Source organism: Diceros bicornis, chromosome 19 (genome assembly GCF_020826845.1).
Source record: "Diceros bicornis minor isolate mBicDic1 chromosome 19, mDicBic1.mat.cur, whole genome shotgun sequence".
NCBI classification, from domain to species: domain Eukaryota; kingdom Metazoa; phylum Chordata; class Mammalia; order Perissodactyla; family Rhinocerotidae; genus Diceros; species Diceros bicornis.
Genome location: NC_080758.1, coordinates 25,461,429 through 25,487,298, shown reverse-complemented (window position 1 = coordinate 25,487,298; position 25,870 = coordinate 25,461,429). Strand labels below are relative to the sequence as shown.

Genomic DNA, 25,870 nt, shown 5'->3' with positions numbered 1-25,870 from the left:
TTTTCCTGTTGTGGATCTGTCCAGCTGGTGTCTTCAGTCATGAGGTGTGGGGTTGCAAGGTCATTTTGACACAGGCTGAAGATGGCCTGCACGGCTGCTTCACAGTACAGCGTGGATTTTATTGTACTGACTTAAAGCCTGTGCAGTTTGCTTGCTCTTTGTTAGATCAGGGAGAGGTGTCCCCAAAATCTGTCCTCACGGGGCTCCTGGATAGCTTCAGGATAGGGCCCCGTCACAAGAAAGACCAAGCCATGATTAGAGGCTTGGAACTTTCAGCCCACCCTCCAACCTCAGGGAGGGGAGAGGGGCTAGAGATTGAGTGAATGATCCGTCATCATTAGCTATGTGATGAAGCCTCCATAAAATTCCCAACAGTATGGGGTTTGTGGACCTTCCAGGTTGATGAACATATTTATGTGCCAGGACGGTGGTGCCCCCTCAAGTCTTCGAGGCAGAGGTCCTGCGCTCAGGACCTTTCCAGACCTCACCCTGTTCATTTCTTCATCTGGCTGTTCGTTTGTATCCTTTAAAATATCCTTTGTAATAAATCAGGAACAGTAAGTAAATTGTTTTCTTGGGTTCTGTGAGCCACTCAATCAAATTATCAAACCCGAGGAATGGGTCATGGGAACCTCCAGTTTGTAGCCAAGTCTGACAGAGGTTGTGGTGACCTGGGAACCCACTACCTGTGATTGGCAGCTGAAGTGGGGGACAGTCTTATGGGACTGAGCCCTTAACCTGTGGGATCTGTGCTAACTCCAGGCAGTTTGTGTCAGGATTGTTTGGTGTGGAAAACTCGCACATCGTGTCAGACGTGTTGTGAGTGTGGTACCAGTGTGAGAGTGAAGGAAAACAGTGAGTTTTTCATAGATAACCAGGCACCGTGTTTAGTGCTTTACACAGTTACCCATTTAATCTTTGTAGTAAGCCTATGGGATAAGCACTACTATCATGTCCATTCTCCACATGAGAAATTGAGCTACAGAGAGATTAAGCAACTCGCCCAAGGCCACACAGCAAAGGAGTGAGGGAACTTGGTTTCTCCCCCAGGCAGTTTGCCTCAGAGCAAGCTCTGAACCACGAATGTCCGCTGGATTTGGAAACGTGGCAGTTGTTGGAGGCCTTGATAAGAGCATTTTCAGTGGGAAGGAGGGAACAGGAGCTAGGAGGGAGTATGATAAAGAGTGGATTTGTGTGAGGAAGTGGAGACACTGAAGTGAGTCAGTTCCTTGAAGAAGTTTGGCTGTGAAAGGGAACAGAGGATAGAAACACAGATAGAGGGGGATGTAGAGGCAAAGGAGAGTTGCTTGTTCTTTTAATATGGGAGGCTCCAAAACATGTTCATTTGCTGATGGAATAAACCAATAGAGAGAGAGAAACTAGTGATGCAGGAGAGAAGGGAGAATTGAGAAGGTGAAAGGAATAGGACCCTGAGACCCAGAGCATCAGTGAAGGGGATGGTTTTAGATAGGGTGAGAGATATTTCTTCGGTACAGATGGGAAAGTAAGGGCATTCTCTTGACTTCATTTCCCCAAAAACTTGAGACAACATTGCCAGCTGAAAGTGGAGAGAGGTCTATGAGAGAGGTTTGAAGGAAAGGAGAAGGTATAAAATGGCTATCTGACAGAGTGAGCCAAAGGAGTTATCCCGGTAAGGTTGAGACCCAACTGGGGTTTATGAACTTGAATCTAAAGTAAAATAAAGCTAAGATGTATGGTTTTCTCCAGCTGTGTTCAACATGGCTGCCAGAGAACGCAGACAGATGATGGGGCTCATTCTGTGTTGGGAATTACCCAGGAGCAGACAGGGCAGAGTGGATCACAATGAGTTGATCATAATGACGGAGCAGGGAATCCAGGTGGACCAAGAGGCACATGGAAGCAGAGGGGATGGATGGGCAATGTGTCAGGGCCAGTATATCTGTGGGCCCAGTGAAGTCAAGAATGGAAGAGGAGGAGGTGGTAAAGGGAAATCAAGGGTTCAGATCTGGTGTTCAAGTATGACCCTGGGAGACCACAGTCATTGGAGGTCAGGAGACCAAGGAAGGCTCTGATTTTGAACTAATCATCCTAGAATGATGATAAGAGTCGAGGTGAGAAGTAAAACAATCAGTCTTTCTACAGGGGAGGAAACAGAGGTCAGAGATGGTGAGGAATGTTCTCAAGGTCACATGGTGATCTGGGAGGTGGGACTGGGATTTCAGGCCAGCTCTGCCTAACTCTAGATCCTGGGTCAAACCACTGCTCTACTGTTGAATCAGGGAGTTAAGCCTCTGGGGCTGGGGCCTTGAGTGCTTTTGTTTCCTCTCCTGCAGGGCTGGTGTCTGCCAGGCCACCTCATGCCAACTGCCAACACGGGTTACCCCAGCCACCTGCCTCCAGCATTTCTAAATCCTGCATTCTTCTCGCTATCATGAACTTCTTCTCCTCACCTTTAGCTGCCTCTGTCTCCAGAACCTGTTCTACCCTGGTGGCTGAGTCTATAGCTCCAGATCCTGCTTTTCATGGCACAGTCTGTCCCATGGCTAGGACTTCTTTTGACATGGACTGTCAGAGAAATGAGCGATAATGAAAACAACAGCACCTTCTTCTATTACCTTTATCAAGCACCTACTCTGTGCCAAGCTTGACATGTATCCTCTTTCATTTGATCCTCATGACATCTCATTATTGTCCACATTTTACAGATGAGAACACCAAGGCTCAGAGACATTAAGTCACTCATCCAAGACCACATATCTGGGAAGTTGCAGATCTAGCGTCAATCCTGAGTATGTCTGGCTCTGACAGTCCTTGCCCTTTGCAAAATGTGAAAATTACATAAGATAATGGACATGACAGCATTTGCACCGGTATAACACATTCTTATTTAAATAACTTTTTAAAAGAATTTCATGTTTCCTGGCCCCTATCTGCCTAATCAGGCTGGCATTCCCTGTCAAGTCTCCTCCAAGAATTCCTTGGAATCTAGGAGGGTGTCTTACCTGCATTCCAGAACATGTCCTGTCAGCTGCCGCATGACCTTCCCAGGTCTAACCTAATTGAGGAGGCACTTACAGTGTGCCTGGTGTCTTGTCCAGCACTATGTGCGTGATTTCATATACGTGTACTCACCCCTAAAATATACATGTAACACTGTTTCTATTCCACGAGTGAGGCACAGAGAAGTGAGAGTGGTAGCTATTGGTAGCATCCCGTGCTCAGAGTTGGCAAAGCAAGCTGTAGTGTCCGTACCGTTCAGTAGTGACCTTGGCATCTTTTCGAGCCTGAATCCTCAGGGTGATTTAGGGAGCTGTTCCTAACTGTACACAGCCTCCAAGCCTGGCACTCTGGCTCTCATGAAGATTCTGTGAGACACCCAGCATCCTTTAATATATTTCTTTGCTACTCAAACAGAAGAGAGCGGGTTTCTTTCACTTGTAACTAAGAATCCTGATTGATACACCCCATAACAGCTCTATCAGGTATGTGTATCATTTGTATTATTTTAAAATTATTTTTGAGTATTTAATTAGCTTTTTAAAGTAATGACGTAGGTGCTTGTCAATCAACCACCCCAAAAGTAAAATGCAGAACCTCACAATAACCTGCGTCTAACCACATGCTTCCCTCCCCACTCAACCCTTTCCCTGACCAGCGGAACCATCCTCCTGAATCCTGTGTTTATCGTTCCCTCTCTTTTTTATTTTTAAAAATATCTATGGCATTATAACATATATACAGTAAACTGCACAAAGATTGTGTACAATTCAAATTTATATGTGTGTATGTGGTATAGATTTTTGTGTAACCAGATCAACGTATAGAATGTTTCCTACACCCCATACTGCTCCCTCATGACCCCTCTCAGCTAATTCCTGATGCTCCAGAGTAACCAGTGTTCTCACCTCTATCACCTTATGTTTGTTTTGCCTGTTCTTAAACATTAAAAAAAAGTACACTTTTTATGATGTATGTTCTTTTTATGGTCTGGCTTCTTTCACTCATCATTGTGTTTGTGCAATTCGTCTATGTTTCTGTGTGTAGTGGTAGTTTGTTCTTTTTATCGCTGTATATGTTCCATTGTATGAATACACCATAATTTACTTTATTCATTCTCCTATTGATAACATTTGGGTTGTTCCTTACCTTCCTTTGCATATCGCTTTATTTCATTTATATGTATTTCAAAAAGTATCATTTCCATGTTCACGTCTGAGGAAACTGAAGCTCAGAGAAGGTAGAGGACTTGCCTGAGCTCATGCAGCAAACAAGCAGCAGAACCAGGATTAACTCCACATCCTGAGTGGAGTCAACTGCAGAGGCGTGGGAGAAAGACCCTTCCTCTTTCCATTCTGTGGGACTGAGGGGTTCCCTGGGGTCCAAAAGACCCAGGTGGCCTGACCATCCTTGGTGGCAGCAGAATTGTGATGCAGCCTGGTGGCAAGGGGCTCTGTGTTGGTGACATGAGCCTATTCTCACCCTCCCAGCCAGGAATCACAAGTACCTGACAGCTCCTTCCACATCCACTCTGCTGGGCAATGTCGGGAAGGCTCAGGTTTCAGGGGCCTAGCCTCTGTCCCCCTCCAACCTCAAGCCAAGCAGAGTGGGGCGTGGAGCCACCAGGTAGGCAGGCCCAGGCTGGCCACCCTGATAGATGGCCTTGGGTTGGCTCCCAGCTCCATTTTCCACATCCCACCTTTGTGGTTTTTCCTTCTCTGCATACACTCTGTGACGTGACTTACTCATGTCTTTCTTTAAATCAACTCACTTTTTTTAACTTAGCAATGTTAATAATTTTAAAAATTCTATTTTTCAAATAGCTAGTATAGGCATCTGATACATTATTCAAAAACCATGAAAAGGTATACAAGGAAAATGTTTTCCTCCTACCCTTGTCCCCCAGCCACCCAATTCCTGTAAGAGACATCCAATCTTACTCATTTCCTATGTGTCTTCCAGAGGTGTTCTATGCATATACAAGCAAACGGGTACAAAGTCTATTTATTTTTGTATTTTGCCAAGTGTTTAGACTTTGTTTATTTTCTAAATAAAATAAGTTAGAAACTGTTTCATATCAGTACATACAGATCTTCCTTGCTCTTCTTGTTAAAGGCTGCGTAGTTTTCCAGTGCCGTAATTTATCTCATCCCCAACTGGTGGACGTTGACCTTATGTCCAATCTTTTCTTATTACAAACAATGTTATGATGAATAACCATGTTCATCTGCTATTTTGCTCATTACATATTTATCTGTAGGAAAAATTCTTAGAGATAGAACTGCTGGAACAACAGGCATATGTGTTTTCTAAAACAACTTTATAGAAGTATGATTGACATACCACAAAATTCACCCATTTTAATGGTACAATTCAGTGATTTGTGGTAAGTTTATTAACTTGTACAATCATCATCATAAAATATTTTTAGAGAGATGTCAGCATCATGATGGAGTGAGCTGTTCCTGTAGGCTCTCCCCCCAAGATACAATGAAAAGGACATTCATTCATCAACAGAAGACATCCACACAACCCAATAGACACCTGAGAGATCCACACAACCACATGTCTGAAGGCAGGGGTGCTGGACCACCTGGGAGGCAGTGGAAGGAGAAGCGGATCTCCTCTGCCTCCCCTGCAGCAGTGATCTAGGGTGCAGGACCTCACATGGTGGCCGGTATGTGACTCTGAGAAGAGAAAGGGGGAAAGGCAGCCCTCCACAGGAATGCTTTCACTCTTGGAGTTGCTTCCCAGCCCCCAGGAATGCTCCACACCGAGGCAGCTAAGCCACTGTGGGGGCACCCCCACCACGCCAAGCAGCCCAGGCAGGCAGCCAGTGAGCGCAGAGTGGGAGCTTGGGCAGGAAAGAAGACTCCCTGTCCCCCCGATTCTGCCCAGCGCATCAGCTCGGCCAGTCAGCAAGGGCACGGGATCCCCACCAGACTACCTGAACCAGCGTCTGTGAAGCAGTGGCAGCCAGATACAGAGACCCCCATTGGCACAACTTCCAATGGCTGGGCACAACAGCCAGGGGTCACAATGGGCTCAGAAACACAGCTCCTGCTCCCCTAGTGGTGGCAGGTGGAATCTGCAACCAGATAGTACCACTATACGACGGCAAAGGTCCACTCCACCAAACAGCATGAAGAAATACATTACCACTCCATCGGAAGGAAAATGACAAGTATCCAGAAACCAATCCTAAAGTCACAGAAATTTACCACCTAAATGACAGAAAATTCAAAATATTATGAAGAAACTCAATGAGTTACAGGAAAACTCAGAAAGACAGTTCAATAAACTCAGGAATAAAACTAATGAGCAGAGGGAATTCTTCACATGAGAGATTGAAACTATAAAAAAAAACAGAAATGTTGAAGATAAAGAGCAGAATGAATGAGACTAAAAATATAGAATTCTTAAAACAAAGAGCTGATATTACAGAGGACATAATTAGTAATTTAGAGGACAGAAATATAGAAATGCTTGAGGTGGAGGAGAGAGAGAGCTACGACTAAAAATAAATGAAGAGGGCTGGCCCCATGGCTTAGCGGTTAAGTGCGCTCGCTCCACTGCTGGCGGCCCGGGTTCAGATCCGGGGCGCGCACCGACGCACCGCTTCTCTGGCCATGCTGGGGCCGCGTCTCACATACAGCAACTAGAAGGATGTGCAGCTATGACATACAACTATCTACTGGGGCTTTGGGGGGGGGGAAGAAATAAAATCTTTAAAAAAATAAAATAAAAATAAATGAAGAAATTCTCCAAGAAATATCCAATTCCATTAGGAAATGCAACATAAAGATTATACCTATTCCAGAGGGAGAAGAGAGGGAGAAAGAAGAAGAGAGCTTGTTCAAAGAAATCATACCTGAGAATTTCCCAAACCTGAGGAAGGAGCTGGAATTATACATAAATGAAGCTAATAGAACTCCTAATTAAATCAATGTAAAAAGACCTTCTCCAAGGCATGTAATAGTAAAACTGGCAAAAGTCAATGACAAAGAAAAAATGTTAAGGGCAGCAAGGCAGAAGAAAATAACCAACAAAGGGAGCCCTATCAGGCTTTCAACAGGTTCCTCAGAAACCTTACAGGCTAGGAAAGAGTGGAATGATATATTCAAATTCCTGAAAGACAAAAACTTTCAGCCAAGAAGACTCTATCCAGCAAAAATATCCTTCAGATACAATGGAGAAATAAAACTTTCCCAGATAAACAAAAGCTGAGGGAGTTCATCACCACACGACTTCCCCTACAAGAAATGATCAAGAAGGCCCTCATATCTGAAAAAAAAAGAAAGAGTTTACAAAGCCTTGTGCAACGAGACAAATACACAGACAAAATCAGAAAATTGCATCTCTCTCTCAGAACAGGTTAGCAAATACTTAATTACAGCATTAAAGATAAATGGAAGGAAAGCACCAAAAATAACTATAATCACTTTATTTTAATCACAAACTCACAACACAAAATGGAATAATTTGTGACAACAATAACTTAGACAGGGAAGAGGAAAGGGATGGAACCTGCTTAGGCTAAGGAGATAAGAGGCTATCAGAAAATGGACTATCTTATCTACGACACATTTTATATAAACCTCACAGTAACCACTAAACAAATAATCAGGACAGAGACACAAATGATAAATAAAGAGAAAATGGAGAAAACCATCATAGAGAAATACCAAACTAAATTGGCAGTCTGAAATACATGGGACGATAAACAAGGGAAATACAGAACAACCAGAAAACAAGTGATAAAATGGCAACATTAAGCCGTCTAATATCTATAATCACTCTAAATGTAAATGGATTGAGTTCTCCAATCAAAAGACACAGAGTGGCTGGATGGATTAAAAAACAAGCCCCAACCTTATACTGCCTCCAGGAAACACACCTCGGCGCTAAAGACAAACACAGGCTCAGAGTGAAGGAATGGAAGATGATACTCCCAGCTAATGGCAAACAAAAGAAAGCAGGTGTTGCCATGCTTATGTCAGACAAAGTAGACTTCAAGACAAAAAAGGCAATGAGAGACAAAAAGGGGCAGTATCTACTGATAAAAGGGACATCTACCAAGAGGACATAACACTTATAAATATACATGCACCTAAGACGGGAGCACCAAAGTACATAAAGCAACTATTAACAGACCTAAAAGGAGAAATTAACAGCAACACAATAATAGTAGAGGACCTCAACAACCCACTTTCATCAATGGATATATCATCCAGCCTGAAAGTCAACAAGGAAATAGTGGAATTAAATGAAAAACTAGACCAGATGGACTAATAGGTATGTATATGTATATAACACTCCATTCAAAAACACCAGAATACACATTCTTCTCAAGTGTACATGGAACATCCTCAAAGATAGACTATAGGTTGAGAAACAAGGCAAGCCTCAATAAATTTAAAATTGAAATCATATCCAGCATCTCTTCTGACCTCAGTGCTGTGAAACTAGAAGTCAACTACAAGAAAAAAGCCAGGAAAGTCACAAATATGTGACTAAACAATATCCTATGGAGCAACCAATGGATCAATGAAGAAATTAGAGAAATCAAAAAATATTGGGAGACAAATGAGCATGAAAATACATCACCAACTCATACGAGATGCAGCAAAAGCGGTCCTAATAGGGAAATTCATAGCAATACAGGCCCACCTTAACAACCAAGAAAAGTCTCAAATAAATAATCTTAAAACTACACCTAACAGAACTAGAGAAGGAAGAACAAACAAAGCCCAAAGTCAGCAGAAGGAAGGAAATAATAAAAATTAGAGCAGAAATAAGTGAAATAGAGTCCAAAAAAACAGTAGACAGGATTCACGAAACTAAGAGCTGGTTCTTTGAGAAGATAAACAAAATTGACAAACACTTAGCCAGACTCACCAAGAAAAAAAGAGAGAAGACTCAAATAAACAAAATTAGAAATGAAACAGCAGAAATTACAACAGATACCACACAAATACAAAGGAATGTAAGAGAATACTATGAAAAACTATATGCCAACGAATTGGACAATCTCAAAGAAATGGACAAACTCTTAGACTCATACAACCTTCCAAAACTGAATCAAGAAGAAAAAGAGAATCTGATTAGACCAATCACAAGTAAAGAGGTTGAAATACTATTCAAAATCCACCCAAAAAATAAAAGTACAGGACCAGATGGCTTCTCTGGAGAATTCTACCAAACATTCAAAGATTTAATACCTTTCCTTCTCAAATGCTTCCAAAATATTGAAGAAGATAGAACACTTCCTAACACAACTCCAAGGCCAACATTACCCTGATCTCAAAACCAGACAAGGACAACACAAAAAGGAAAATTACAGGCCAATATCGCTGATGAACATAGATGCAAAAATCCTCAACAAAATATTGGCAAATCAAATACAACAATACATCAAAAGGATCATACACCATGATCAAGTAGGATTTATACCAGGGACACAGGGATGGTTCAACATCCACAAATCAATCAATGTGATACACCACATTAACAAAATGAGGAATAAAAATCACATGATCATGTCAATAGCTGCAGAGAAACCATCTGACGAGCTCCAACACCCATCTATGATAAAAAAAAAATCTAAATAAAATGGGTATAGAAGGAAAGTACCTCAACATAATGATGGTCATATATGACAAACCCACAGCCAATATCATACTTAGTGGTGAAAAACTGAAAGCCAACTTCTGAGAACAGGAACGAGACAGGGTGCTTACTCTCACCACTCCTATTCAACATAGTACTGGAGGTTTTGGCCAGAGAAAGTCAGCAAGAAAAAAAATAAATGGTATCCAAATTGGCAAGGAAGAAGTGAAACTCTTGCAGTTTGCAGATGGCGTGATTCTATATATAGAAAACCCTAAAGAATCTGTCAGAAAGCTATTAGAAATAATCAACAACAACAGCAAAGTTACAGGGCACAAAATCAACTTACAAAAATCAGTTGCATTTCTATGCTCTAATAACGAACTAACAGAAAGAGGGCTCAAGAATACAATCCCCTTTATAATTGCAACAAAAAGAATAAAATATCGAGGAATAAATTTAACCAAGGAATTGAAAGACTTATACAATTATAACTATAAGACATTATTGAAAGAAAACAATGATGACATAAAGGAATGGAAAGATATTCCATGCACATGAATTGGAAGAATAAACATAGTTAAAATGTCCATACTACCTTAAGCAATCTATAAATTCAATGCAATCACAATCACAATCCTGATGACATTCTTCATGGAAACAGAAAAAAGAATCCTAGAATTCATACGGAACAACAAAAGACCCCAAATATGTAAAGCAATCCTGAGAAAAAAGAACAAGCTAGAGGCATCACAATCCATGACTTCAAAATATACTACAAAGCTATAGTAATCAAAACAGCATGGTACTGGCACAGAAATAGACACACAGATCTATGGAACAGAACTGAAAGCCCAGAAATAAAACCACACATCTACAGACAGCTAATCTTTGACAAAGGAGCCAAGAACATAAAATGGAGAAAGGAAAGTCTCTTTGATAAATGATGCTGGGAAAACTGGACAGCCACATGCAAAAGAATAAAAGTAGACCACTTTCTTATGCTATATACAAAAATTAACTCAAAATGGAATAAACACTTGAAGGTAAGACATAAAACCGTAAAACTCCTAGAAGAAAATATAGGCAGTACACTCTTTGACATTGGTCTTAGAGGGATCTTTTCCAACACATGTCTACTCGGACAAGGGAAACAAAGGAAAAAATAAACAAATGGGACTACATCAGACTAAAGAGCTTCTGAAAGGCAAAGGAAATCACGAACAAAATGAAAAGACAGTGCACCAACTGGGAGAAAATATTTGCAAATCATATACCTGACAAGGGGTTAATCTCCAAAATATGTAAAGAACTCATACAACTCAACAACAATAAAAAACAACCCGATCAAAAAATGGGCAGAGGAAGTGAACATGCATTTTTCCAAGGAAGATATACAGATGGCCGAGAGGCACGTGAAAAGATGTTCAACGTCACTAATCATTAGGGAAATGCAAATCAAAACTACAATGAGATATCACCTCACACCTGTTAGAATGGCTATAATCACCAAGACAAAAAATAACAAATGTTGAGGAGGATGTGGAGAAAACGGAACCCTCATACACTGCTAGTGGGAATGCAAACTGGTGCAGCCACTGAGGAAACCAGTATGGAGATTTCTTAAAACATTAAAAGTTGAAATACCCTATGACCCAGCTATCCCACTACTGGGTATTTTTCCAAAGAACTTGAAATCAACAATTCAAAGAGACTTATGCACCCCTGTGTTCATTGCAGCATCATTCACAATAGCCAAGACGTGGAAGCAACCCAAGTGCCCGTCGACTAATGAATGGATAAAGAAGATGTGGTATATACATACAATGCAATACTACTCAACCATAAAAAAGACAAAATCGTCCCCTTTGCAACAACATGGGTGGACCTTGAGGGTATTATGTTAAGCAAAATAAGCCAGACAGAGAAAGACAAACACTGTATGATTTCACTCATATGTGGAAGATAAACAAACACCTGGACAAAGAGAATAGATTAGTTGTTACCAGAGGGGAAGGGGGTTGACGGGGGGGGGGAAGGGGGTTAAAGGACACATATATATGGTGACTGACAAATAATAACATACACCTGAATTTTCACAATGTTATAAACTATTATGACCTCAATAAAAATATATATATATGTATATATTTTTAGAGTATTTTCATCCCTCCAATAAGAACCCTCATGGTCATTTACAGTTAATTCTCATTCCCATCCCCTGCCCGAGGCAACCATTCATGTACCTTGTGTCTCTATAGATTTGCCTTTTCTGGACATTTCATATACATAGAATTATATAATATGTGATCTTTTGTATCTGGCTTCTTTCATTTAGCTTAGTGTTTTGTTTTTGTTTAGTTTTAAAGATTTTATTTATTTATTCCCCCCCCCAAAGCCCCAGTAGATAGTTGTATGTCATAGCTGCACATCCTTCTATTTGCTGTATGTGGGACGCAGCCTCAGCACGGCCGGAGAAGCGGTGCATCGGTGCGCGCCTGGGATCCGAACCCGGGCCGCCAGCAGCGGAGCGCGAGCACTTAACCGCTAAGCCACGGGGCCGGCCCGGCTTAGTGTTTTTGAAGTTCGTCCATGACATAGCATGTATCAATAGCTCATTCCTTTTTATTACTGAATAGTATTCTATTGCATGGATATAGCACAGTTTTTTATCTGTTCACCAGTTGATGGAACTTTGAGGGTATTTTCACTTTTGGCTGTTATGAATAATGCTGTGAACATTCACACGCAAGTTATTGGTGGACATATTTTTAAATTTTTCTTGGGTGGACATAGGGAAGTGGAATTGTTGGGTTGTATGATAAATTTAACTTCTTAAGAAACCAACAAACTGTTTTCCAAAGTGGCTGTACCATTTTACATTCCTACCACATTTATGAGACTTTCTGTTTCTCTGCATTCTTGCCAACGTTTGCTATCGTCTGGATTTTTTTATATTATTGTTATTATTATTATAACCACTGTAGTGGGTATAAAATGGCATCTCGTTGTGGTTTTAGTTTGCGTTTCACTAATGACTAATCATGTTGGGCATCTTTTCATGTGCCTATTAGTCATTCTTGTATCATCTTTGGTGATAAGCTTATTCAAATCTTTTGCTCATTTTTAACGGGGTTGTTTGTCTTTATTATTGAGTTGTAGGAGCTCTTTTTATGTTCTGTATAGAAATCTTTTATCATATATGTGTTTTGCAACTATTTTCTCCTAGTCTGTGGCTTGTCTTTCATTTTCTTCATGGTAGCTTTTTAAAAAGTCTTATTGAAGTGAAATTCACATAACAAAATTAACCATTTAAAATTCAGCAATTCATTAATGGTGTCTTTTGAAGCACAAAACTTTTGAATTTTTATAGTTTAATTTATCAATTTTTTCTTTTATGGATAATGGTTTTGGTGTCATATCTAAGAAATCTTTGCCTAACCCAAGGCCTCAAAGATTTTTCTCCAATATCTTCTTCTCAAAGTCTTACAGTTTGACTCTTCTCTTTAGGTTTCTGATCCATTTTGAGTTGTTTTCTGTGTATGGTGTGAAATAGGGGTATAAGTTCATCTTTTTACATGTGGATATCCTGACACATGTATTTTTAATTTCAATAGATATGGCGAAATTGTCTGCCCACCACATAATTGGCATCACACCAATCAGCAGTGAGCATGGTTGCTTTCTCACACCCTTGCTAACACAATTGAGATATCAAACTCTTTGTTCTTGGCCAATCTAATAGTGAAAACATAGCATCTCATGGTTTTAAGTTCCTAAATTCCGACTTTACCCACATCCTAAGCATTATCTGTGAAATGACCGGCTCCATGTATTAGCTACCTGCTGTCTCAGTATACATTCCTAAGAAACACCACTGCTAAAAAAAAATTATAATATAGTCTATCAAAAAGTTACAGATGAAATGATATGATGCCTGGAATTTCCTTCAAAATAAGGCATCAGTGGAGGTAATGGATGAAAGCTATTGTTAATGAGTTGATACTTGAAGCTGTGTGAAGCTAGAAATTCATTATACTGTCTTCTCTTCTTTTATATATGTTTGAAATTTTTCATAACTAAAAGGTTTTTACTTTTTCCCTTGTCTTTTCCTTTGTGTTTATTCTTTTTTGTTTTTGATTTTTTTTTTTTTTGCTGGGAAACATTTGCCCTGAGCTAATATCTGTTGCCAATCTTCCTCTCTCTCTTTTTTGCCTCCCCAAAGCCCCAGTATATACCTGTATATTCTGGTTGTAGGTCCTTCTAGGTCTTCTATGTGAGGTGCCGCCACAGCATGCCTATTGATAGATGAGTGGTGCGTTTCCAGACCTGGGAACCAAACCCCAGGCCACCGAAGTAGAGCACCCCAAACTTTAACCACTAGGCCATCAGGGCTGGCTTGAAAACTTTCTTTAAAATGAGTATTTATGGCACCACCTAAAACCATCTTGTGTACATCCATCAGTGCACAACCCCTTGGAAGTTGCTGGCTTAAAGTTAAGAGTAAGGGCTCTAGGGCCGGCCCCGTGGTTTAGCGGTTAAGTGCGTGCGCTCCGATGCAGGCGGCCCGGGTTCGGATCCCGGGCGCGCACAGACGCACTGCTTCTCCGGCCATGCTGAGGCCGCGTCCCACATACAGCAACTAGAAGAATGTGCAACTATGACATACAACTATCTACTGGGGCTTTGGGGGGAAAATAAATAAATAAATAAAATTATAAAAAAAAAAAAAAAGAGTAAGGGCTCTAGAGTCAGGCTGACCAAATTTGAATCCTGCCTCCACCAGTTACTAGCTGATCTCAGGCAAGTTGTCAAACCCCTCTGGAACACAGTTGCCTCATCTGAAAAATCAAGCACTAACTTCAATTGAACACTTACTATGGTCCTCTTCTGTGTTAACGCTCTCCAATTTTATCCCCCCCACATCCCTAAGAGGTAGGGTACTACTATTAGTCCTGTTTCATAGATGCAGAAACGGCCTGATCGCAGGTGACTGGACCATTTGATCCTGCAGGACCTGCCCCTCCTCCCAAGCTTAGAAGGTCCTCAAGGACTAGAAACAGGCACACATCCCTGTAATCAAGAGGCCACCTCATGAATCAAGGCTGAGTTCTAAGACGCCGAGAAGTGTTTCTGGTTTGACGACACCTTCCCAGCTTGTGTAAAGTGACAGGATGCTTGTGCCTTCATTTTATCTTTGCCTGAGGGATTTGCAGGCATGACTTTAATTTTTTTTTTTTTTTAAGAGATGTAGATTCTGATTTAGGACAGACATTTCCAGTGAGAACTGTAGGCAGGAAATGATTCTGATCTGCAATCTGTAGAGATGGGCCAGTGGCCTTTCCTAGGAGAAGGACTTGAGGTTTGAGAACAAGGAAACAGGGAACTGAGGATAATAAGCAGGACTAGAAGAAGCTCTGACTGCCGTTCATGATCTAAGGGAGTTCTTTGGTCCTGCGATTGCTCACCTGAATTTCAGTCCTCCCAAAAACTGCAGGAGGAGGCGATGAGAGCTCTTTATGGATATTTATTTTTATAACTTTTTTTCCTACTTCTGTATTCAGTACAGAAAATCTGAAGGATACGGAGAAGCACAAAGTTTCTTCTTTACATTCATCCAAGAAGAGGCAGTTGTGAAGTAGTTGAAAGAGACACTCCTGAGTTTAAATCCCAAGTCTGTTTCTTGCGTTCTCTGTGAGTTTTGGCAAGTCACTGAACCCTTCTGAACCTCTGTTTCCTTCTCTAGAAAAATGGCAAACACAATATCTCCTACCTCATCCGGGATGAATATAGGTACATCTAGTTCAGGGCATACAGTGGGCACTCAATAAATGTGTCTCTGTCTCTTCTTTTCACAATTTACAAAGAAGTTTCCTTTTTCTTTTTTTTTTTTTTTGTGAGGAAGATCAGCCCTGAGCTAACATCCATGCCAGTCCTCCTCTTTTTGCTGAGGAAGACTGGCTGTCAGCTAACATCTATTGCCAATCCTCCTCCGTTTTTTCCCCAAAGCCCCAGTAGATAGTTGTATGTCATAGTTGCACATCCTTCTAGTTGCTGTATGTGGGACGCGGCCTCAGCATGGCCGGAGAAGTGGTGCGTCGGTGTGCGCCCGGGATCCGAACCCCGGGCCACCAGTAGCGGAGCGCACACACTTAACCGCTAAGCCATGGGGCCAGCCCCTACGAAGAAGTTTTCGTTCAAGTATTCTCTGAGCACCGTTAAGTTGTTACTACATGCCAGGGGAAATACAGGGATGGATAAGACTGGTTCTTTTCCCTTGATGGGCTTGTGGTTTGGGGAGGGAGGAAAACTTACAAGATTAAATGGTCCAGTCCGCTGCCTTTAGATAAAAAAGGACATGTGACCTCAACTTCCAAACGTCAGCAAAGGCCCAGAGAGGCCAGGTCATACAGCAAGTAAATAGTAGGGAGGGGACTGGAACCCAATTAGGAGAAATATTGGGACAGAGGCAATGAGAGTGGGATTTTGGAAATAAAATTATGCTAGTTTGTAGCTCAAAAGGGAGGAACATTAGGAGATGGAGATGCCTGTGAATGGATCAGGAGTTACAAACCCAGCCCTGAGGATGGACTGCATTTTTCTTGTGCAGGATTTACTCCTCCTCTGACAACATTTTACTATGAAAAATTTCAGAAAGTTAAGGCATGGAAAAAGATACTCCATGCAAATGACAATGAAAAGAAAGCTGGGGTAGCAATACTTCGATAAAATAGACTTTAAGCAAAACCTGTAACAAGAGACAAAGAAGGGCACTACATAATGATAAAGAGAACAAGCCAAGAAAAGGATATAACACTTGTAAATATCTATGCACCCAACATAGGAGCACCTAAATACATAAAGCAATTATTAACAGACATAAAAGGAGAAATAGACAGTAACACAATAATAGGAGGGGACTTGAACGCTCCACTTATGTCAATGGATAGATCATCCAAACAGAAGATCAATAAATGAACCTTTGGCCTTAAATGAACCATTAAACCAGATGGACTTAGTAGATGCATACGGAACATTCCATCCAAAAATCGCAGAATACATATTCTTTTTGAATGCACATGGAACATTCTCCAGGATAGACCACATATTAGGCCACGAAACAAGTCTCAACAATTTAAAAAGATTGAAATAATACCAAGCATCTTTCCTGACCACAATGCTATGAAACTAGAAATCAACTACAGGAATAAAATTGCAAAAGCCATAAATATGTGGAAATTAAACAAAACGCTACTGAACAACTATTGGGTCAATGAAGAAATCAAAGGAGAAATCAGAAAATACCTGGAGAAAAATGAAAATACGACATGCCAAAATTTATGGGATACAGCAAAAGTGGTTCTAAGAGGGAAGTTTATAGCAATACAGGCCTACCTCAACAAATGAGAAAAATCTCAAATAAACAATCTAACAGTGCACCTAAAGGAACTGGAAAAAGAAGAAGAAACAAAGCCCAAAATCAGTAGAAGGAAGGCAATAATAAGAATCAGAGCAGAAATAAATGAAATAGAGACTAAAAAAAAATAGAAAAAAATTCAATGAAACTAACAGCTGATTCTTCGAAAAGATAAACAAAATTGACAAACCTTTAGCTAGACTCAACACAAAAAAACAGAGACGGCTCAAATAAATAAAATCAGAAATGAAAGAGGAGAAATTACAATGGACACCTCAGAAATACAAAAGATTACAAGAGAACACTACAAAAAGCTATACGCCAACAAATTGGATAACCTAGAAGGAATGGCTAAATTCTTAGAATCATACAACCTTCCAAAACTGAATCAAGAAGAAACAGAGGTCCGGCCCCGTGGCTTGGCGGTTGAGCGCGCGTGCTCTGCTGCTGGCGGCCCGGGTTCGGATCCCGGGCGCGCACCGACGCACCGCTTCTCCGGCCATGCTCAGGCCGTGTCCCACGTACCGCAGCTAGAAGGATGTGCAACTATGACATACAACTATCTACTGGGGCTTTGGGAGAAAAAAAATTAAAAAAATAAAATAAAAAAGAAGAAACAGATGGGGCCGGCCCGGTGGCGCAAGCGGTTAAGTGCGCGCGCTCCGCTGCGGCGGCCCGGGGTTCGCTGGTTCGGATCCCGGGCGCGCACCGAAGTACTGCTTGGTAAGCCATGCTGTGGCGGCGTCCCATATAAAGTGGAGGAAGATAGGCACCGATGTTAGCCCAGGGCCGTCTTCCTCAGCAAAAAAAGAGGAGGATTGGCGGATGTTAGCTCAGGGCTGATCTCCTCACAAAAAAAAAAAAAAAAAAAAAAAAGAAGAAACAGAGATTTTGAATAGACCAATCACCAGTAAGGAGATCAAAATGGTAATCAAAACCTCCCAAAAAGTAAATGTCCGGGACCAAACGGGTTCTCAGGAGAATTCTACCAAACATTCTAGGAAGATCTAATACCTATCCTTCTCAAACACTTCCAAAAAATTTAAGAGGAGAGGGAGCTTCCTAACATATTTCATAAGGCCAACATTACCCTGATACCAAAACCAGACAAGGACAACACGAAAAAAAGAAAATTACAGGCCAATATCACTGATGAATAGCAATGCAAAAATCCTCAACAAAATACTAGCAAATTGAGTACAACAATACATTAAAAAGATCATATACCACGATCAAGTGGAATTTATTCCAAAGATGCAGGGATAGTTCAACATCTGCAAATCAATAAACATGATACCCCACATTAAGAAAATAAAGAATAAAAATCACATGATCATCGCAATAGATGCAGAGAAAGCATTTGACAAGATCCAACATCCATTCATGATAAAAACTCTCAAAATGCGTATAGAAGGAAAGTACCCCAACATAATAAAGGCCGTATATGACAAACCCACAGCCAACATCATACTTAACAGTGAAAAACTGAAAGCCATCCCTCTGAAAATAGGAACAAGATAAAAGTGCCCACTCTCACCACTTGTATTCAACATAGTACTGGAGGTTTTGGCCAGAGCACTTAGGCAAGAAAAAGAAATAAAAGGGATCCAAATTGGAGGAAGAAAGAGGTGAAACTCTTGCTGTTTGCAGACGACATGATTCTATATATAGAAAACCCTAAAGAATCCATCATAAAGCCAGTAGAAATAACGAACAACTACAGCAAAGTGGCAGGGTACAAAATCAGCAAAAAAAGCAGTTGCATTTCTAGACACTAATAACGAACTAGCAGAATGAGAAATTAAGAATACAATCCCATTTACAATTGCAACAAAAAGAATAAAATATCTGGGAGTAGGGCCGGCCCCGTGGCTTAGCGGTTAAGTACGCGTGCTCCACTGCTGCCGGCCCGGGGTTCAGATCCCGGGCGCACACGGACGCACAGCTTCTCCGGCCATGCTGAGGCCGTGTCCCACATACAGCAACCAGAAGGATGTGCAGCTATGACATACAACTATCTGCTGGGGCTTTGGGGGAAAAAAAATAAATAAATAAAATTATAAAATATCTAGGAGTAAAGTTAACCAAAGAGGTGAAAGACCTGTACACTGAAAACTATAAAGCATTGTTGAAAGAAAATGAAGAAGACACAAAGAAATGGAAAGATATTCCATGATCTTGGATTGGAAGAATTAACACAGTAAAATGTCCATACTTCCTAAAGCAATCTACAGATTCAAGGCAATCCTTATCAAAGTTCCAATGACATTTTTCACAGAAATAGAAGAAAGAATCCTAAAATTTATATGGAACAACAAAAGACCCCGAGTAGCCAAAGGAATCCTGAGAAAAAAGAACAAGGCTGGAGGTATCACGCTCCTTGATTTCAAAATATACTACAAAGCTATAGTAATCAAAACAATGGTACTGGCACAAAAACAGACACACAGATCAATGGAACAGAATTGAGAGCCCAGAAATAAACCCACACATCTATGGATAGCTAATGTTTGACAAGGGAGCCACAAACATACAATGGAGAAAGGAAAGTCTCGTCAATAAATGGTGTTGGGAAAACTGGACAGCCACATGCAAAAGAATGAAAGTCGACCATTATCTTATACCATACACAAAAATTAACTCAAAATGGATTAAAGACTTGAATACCATGTCTGGTATTTGAAACAATAGAAAAAATTAACAATAGAAAAAATAAACGAATGGGACTACATCAAACTAAAAAGCTTCTGCACCGCAAAGGAAACCATCAACATAATGAAAAGACAACCTAACAATTGAGAGAAGATATTTGCAAACCATATATCCGATAAGGGGTTAATATCCAAAATATATAAAGAACTCATACATCTCAACAACAAAAAAACTAACAATGCAATTAAAAAATGGGCAAAAGATCTGAACAGACAATTCTCCAAAGAAGATATACAGATGGCCAACAGGCACATGAAAAGACATTCAACATCAAGAACCTATGCTCAAAACTAATGTCCCTTACTGTCTTCCCTCGCACTAGGAAAAGAGGATATTCTAGACGTATCAGGGAAGTAAAAGCAGGAAAGGGGCTGGAGCACATCAGCAGTGATTGATCACCTTCAATGTGCCAGCTTCTCCACTTTATAAATATACCTCATTTATCCTCAAGACAACCCTGCAAGATAGATATTACAGTACCCTATTTGCAGATGAGAAAACTTGAGTCTTAAGGAAGTTAAGGAGGGTGACTAAGGACACACAGCTGTTAAATGGCAGAGTAAGGGTTCAAATCAGGTGTGCCTGGCTCCAAAGCTCTGGGAAATGGAAAGTAGGAATACAGGAAACACAGGTCCATCCATGTACAGGACACTGAGTCCATTTTCCAGGGCCTTCTTGGATTTCCCCTTTGCCTTCCCTCAGAGGACACTTTGCTCTTAGTCCCTGGCTCCAGGCCAGCAGCCAGGCTAACGAGAACCTGCCAGCTTAATCCCAAGATGTGATCTATCCAGCCAACCTGTCCTCCTCTCCCTATCCTGGGACTTCCCAGAGTGCCCTCCACTCCTCCCACTTCTCTGCAGCTCAGGGCCTCCAGAAACATCTGACTTTGCTCCTTCTGTCTCTCTTGGAAGCACTGAACAAGAAATCCAGAAAGATCAGCAGAAAAGAAGAAGAGATCTTCCAAGGTAGGCCTGGGAGTTCTCATCGCGGGGGTGGGACCGGACTTAAAAGCGGAGGACCCCAAGGCTAGGAACTGAATGAAGGATTTTCCAGGCCTACATGAACAAGAGAAGCTGAAAGCTACCAAAAGGCTTCCTGGCCTGGAGCCCTGAACCAGACTCCACAGAAGCCCAGGGAGCTGAGGTTCGCTGAGCAAAATAGCTTACCTGCTGAAAAGCATCTCTCTATACTAGCTAGCCCCCTGCTCGAAATTTCACCATCATTCATTCTTATGGATGAATGCAGTGTTTCCCAAACCTCAGTCATTTCAGCACCATTTCCACAACTTTTGCCATATCTAAGTTTCACCTGTTTATTTTTATTTTTGCTGAGGAAGATTGGCCCTGTGCTAACATCTGTTGCCAATCGTCCTTTTTTTATATGTGAGCCTCCCCGACAGCATGGCCACTGACAGACAAGTGGGGAAGGTCCGCGCCCAGGGAACCAAACCCAGGCCACCGAAGCAGAGCCTGCCAAACTCGGCCACTGGGGCTGGCCCTCACCTGTTTATTTAATATATTTGTTTAAAATTAAAACTTAAAAAATTATATAACTCTGATAGAAAAACAGTATCACTTGCCATAAATAGAAGCTAACCATAAAAATAAGTGAAAAATGAAAATACAACCTTGTTAGTGAATTCTGGCTGGATGGTGTTGCCTGCCAGAGGCTCTAAATCTGAGGCTTGCTCTCTGCGTTAAAAGGAAGATTAGAGAGTGTTGGGGAAGCATTAAGGATACATTGGCACCAAACTGAGCCTTTCAAGTTGAAAGAGATTGAAAAAAGAATCCTTTCCCAGCATGTGATCCAGCGTCATTTAATATTCATATACCACCTAAAATCATACCGCCATGGTACAGGCTCCCACACTGGGAAATACTGGATTAAGGCATTGTTGAAATGCACATGTTATTCCTGTCTCGGTGTGCCTTCATTTATCAGATCAACTGTAACCAGAGCAGAAAGTACTGGACTAGGCATTGGGAGGTACGACCTGGCACTGTGTGACCTTGAGAAAGTTCTTGCTCCTCTCTGTAAAGTGAACAAGCAGATCAGATGATTGACAGAACTGACAGATCTATTTACATGCTAGGTAGTGGGAATAGAGTAGTGAACAAGAGAGATACATCCCTGCTCTCATGGAGTTTACATTCTTGTGGGGGAAAACAGGAGAACAGGAGGTAACCAATAAAGGGGTAAAATAAATTCAGATGATGACAAACGCTGTGAAGGAGTTAAAGTATGGTAATGAGACAGAGTGAAGGGAAGAGTGGTCAGGGAAGGCCTCTGGAAGGAAGCAGCACTTAAAGACTGAAATCTCAGTAATCTCGAGCAGCAATGTCCAACAGAAATACAATGTGAGCCACATATATAATTTTAAAGTTTCTAGTAGCCGCATTAAAAAAAGTCAAAAGAAACAGGTGCAATTAATTTTAATAATATTTTATTTAACCCAATATATCCAAAATATTATCATTTTAATATGTAATGAATATAAAGTTATTGAGATATTTTACATTTTTTAGGGTGCTAAGTCTTTGAAACCTGGTACATATTTTACACTCTCAATTCCAGTGCTAATTTTTTACAAAGTGAAGTATAGTCCTAACAAAACAACAAAGTTGTGTTTAACGGATAAAACATTTTATACTCCGTTTTAAATTTAAATTAATTAAACAAAATTGGAAAATTCAACTCCTCAGTTGCACTAGACACATTTCAAATACTCAGTAGCCACATAAGGCTAGTGGCTACCTGTACTGGACAGCACAGCAAAGAATGACCCCAGGAAAGGGAGCAGTAAGGTCAAAGCCCCCGCAGCAGGAACTCATTTGCCGTGCTCGGTGCACACAAGGAAGGCCGGCGGGGCACCGTGCTCAAGACTGCTCGGAAAGGTGGACGGAGCCAAACCAGAGAGGGCCTCAAGGGTCAAAGTAAAGTTTATGTTTCACTCTGAGTGCAAACAGAAACCACTGGGGGCTTTAAGGCGGAGTGGGATGCCATCCTAGGTCCGCGGAGAGGTCCCATGGTGCACTGGAGACGGACTGTAAGGGGGCCAGAGCAGCAGACAGAAGATAGTGGCCTGGCCAGCGGTGAAGTGGGTGGCCTCCGGATCTATTGTGAAGGCAGAACTAAGAGGATCGCGGATGCCCTGGGAGGGGAGGACAGAGATGGTAGTTAAAAACTGTAGAGATGAGTGGGATCCCCAAGGGAGAAAAGAGGGCCAGGCCGGAGCCAGCTAAGTTTTGATGAGGCACGGCGGACATTATGGGGGAAGCAGGCAGGGACCTGCTGGGGTGCCCTGTGGGCAGGGGCGAGCGGGCGGTGGCAGCGGGTGGGGATGTCGGGTCGGCGGCATCCATAGCTCCCAGGCAGGGGTGAGGACGGGTGGGGCGGGCGTGGCTGGCTCGGGCAGCCCCGGCGTTTCCCCGCAGAAAAACGCTTCGATGAAGAAGGTGGCGCGGCCGCGGCCCCTGCCGCCCGCCCCCTGCGTGGCCACCCGCGACAGCTGCAAGCCGCCGGCGCCCGCCTGCTGCGACCCGTGCGCCTCGTGCCACTGCCGCTTCTCCCGCAGCGCCTGCTCCTGCCGCGTGCTCAACCCCGCCTGCTGAGCCCGCCCGCCTCCCGGCCGCCGGCGGGGCTCCCTGGGGACCCTCGGGGCCCTTCCGGGGCGGCTGATCTCTAGTAGGTGAGGCTTCCTAGGACTGGGCGCGGGCGCGGCTCCCGAGGCTGGCGCGCAGCTTTCGGGAGCCGGGACTTCAAGCAGAATTGGCTTGGGTTGGACTAAAATCCAAATATACGTAGGCTGCTCCAAGGCGTGTGGCTGTTTCTTTAAAGGGCAGGAAAGCTTGCTTTTCCTTCGCCGAGTCCCCTTCGCCGCCCAAGTCCCGCCGACTGCGCACGCGCTGTCTCCTGGGCCTGGAGAAACCCGGTTACCCAGCCCTGGGGCTGCGCTCCTGGTAAACTCTGCTCTGGTTCCGGGCACTGGAGACAATGCTGCCCCCTACCTTTAAACCTCGGAACACCCGAAACTGCCTCCAAAACCAGGAATGCACGCCAGCCAGCAGAAAGGAGACATTAAGGAACCTCCATTCAGTCTTTCACCCTTTCCTCCCTTCTAAGGATTTCCCCCCACTCCTGAGAAAAACGAGAAAGGCTACGACTCCATACACAGTCTCACTGGGCGGTCTGTCCTGGGGATCTGGGGATCTATGGCTGGGTCCCTACAGCCAAAAGGCTCTGGCCTGAGGATCCTAGAGCTTTAGGAGGCTTCCAAACCAAGGTGCCACTTGTGCCCACTCCTCCCTTTCTCCCAGGGTTGCCAGATGTGCTGGGGCCTGGGAGGAGTTTCTCTCACTCCCAGGCTGAATGAACACTGACCGTTGGTCGCTAGGCATTTTTAACTCTGACAGCCTAGAGTTTGGGCTCCCAAGTCAGAAGCAGGGGTTCAGGAATCCTTCCTCACCACCCACTTCAATCCTGTCAGCCAGTAAGGAGGCTTTGGGTCTGGGCTTGGTGAGCAGGCAGCAACCTTTGTCCCGGATCATCAGGGCCTGTCGCTTAAAGTGTCCCAAGCCATCGTCTGAAATACCATCCTTAGAGATTCTCTGAGTCTGTGAGAAACTGAGTGCAGCATTATATCTCTGGAAGGACGCCGAGAGGGAAGCACTGGGGATACTGCTTTGGGGAAAGAGGGGTAAGAGGCAGGAGCTGGGTCTGTGAGGAAGGACCAGCCAGGGTCAGGGGTCACATGGAAACTTCCAGCACATTGAGGGGCAAGGGCTCTAAATGACATCATCTACTCGTACTGCTTGGCTGGGGGCATCCCTGCCAGTAGGGGGAAAGCTGTGATGCCCCCCGTCAGCACCTCGCAGCAGCTGGAGCTCTTCCCCAAAGAAACACTATAAGCAAGAAAGAGGAAGCTGCACACAGTGGTGGTATAAGATGCTTTTAACAAGGCCTATGCCCAAGAAAGATTCTAGAGAGAGCCTGTGAGACAGGATGATGTGGAGCAGTTGCCTCAGCCCTGATAACCACCATGTATCTCTGTCCCTGGAGGTGAGGACAGTGGTGCTCAAGGGCTAGCACCAGTAAGGCCACCTCCCCTGGCCCACTTGTCCACTTGCAATCTCCCATTTTCAGATTCCTTAAAACTCCCTCCTTTCCAAGGACTTTTTTGCAACTGGAGACCCAGGTTGTGCCTGCAGTGACATAGCCAGTATGGAATCAAGGAGGCACATATCAGACCCTGGACTGGATAGAGTGGGAACCACCTGGACAGAGCCCCCAAAAAAAGATGAGTGCCTCAGACTAGGCTGTGGACACAGTTCTGCACACTGGGCAAGTCTCTGTGTTTCCCTGGGCTTCCATTTACTTGTCTATAAAATGGGAAATAATCATTCCTGCTCTTCTTGTTACAAATCTGAGATAGTGATGCTTCATGTGCCTTAACACAAGAAATACACACACACACACACACACACACACAAAGAATAGCCCTAGTTGCTTGTTTTGTTTTCTGTCATTTAGGCAGCAGGTCCACAGGGCAAGAACCTTTTGTTCCTTGTACCACAGCGGCTGCTGAGTAAATGTCATCAGTAATGAGAATATGGGGAACATACTGCAGTCACTGCTCCTGTGTTTTCCAGACATTGCTCACCAACCAGGCACCATTTGGTCCCCAGGGGTGAGGATACAGATGCAAAGCCAAAGACCCAGTCCATTAGTGACAGTACCACTTGGCTGCTGGATCCAGACAACTACATGGAAGACCAACCCATTCACTCATTCAGCAAATGTGTATTGAGCACCTACTATGTGCCAGGCATTGCACCAGGTGCTGTGAATACTGTGGTGAACAAGTCCAATATGGATCTTCTTATAGAGCTTATGATCCAGGGGACCATGACTATTGGTCCTTGTTAGAGGCTAGAACCATTGTTAGCATATGTAGTCTATTCCTCGGACTCTCAGTTCTTGCTTCTGTTGATTCAGATTCCTGGTTAGGTATTTATCTGCTCAAGTTTCCCTTCAGCTTGAGATCCTAAGATTCCTCCACCTTTTCAGAATTCCTCCTCAAACCTTAGGGTCCTGAGAGCACGGTTCTGGGCTTCTGCAAAACCCTGCCTGAGGGACCAGAATTGGAACACATCT

The 25,870-nt window shown here is 42.8% G+C and overlaps 1 pseudogene; it reads left to right on the top strand.

Moving 5' to 3' along the window:
• Positions 1-23,477, top strand: part of LOC131418181 (agouti-signaling protein-like) — a 57,254-nt pseudogene extending 33,777 nt beyond the window's left edge.
• Positions 23,478-25,870: the final 2,393 nt, after the last annotated feature.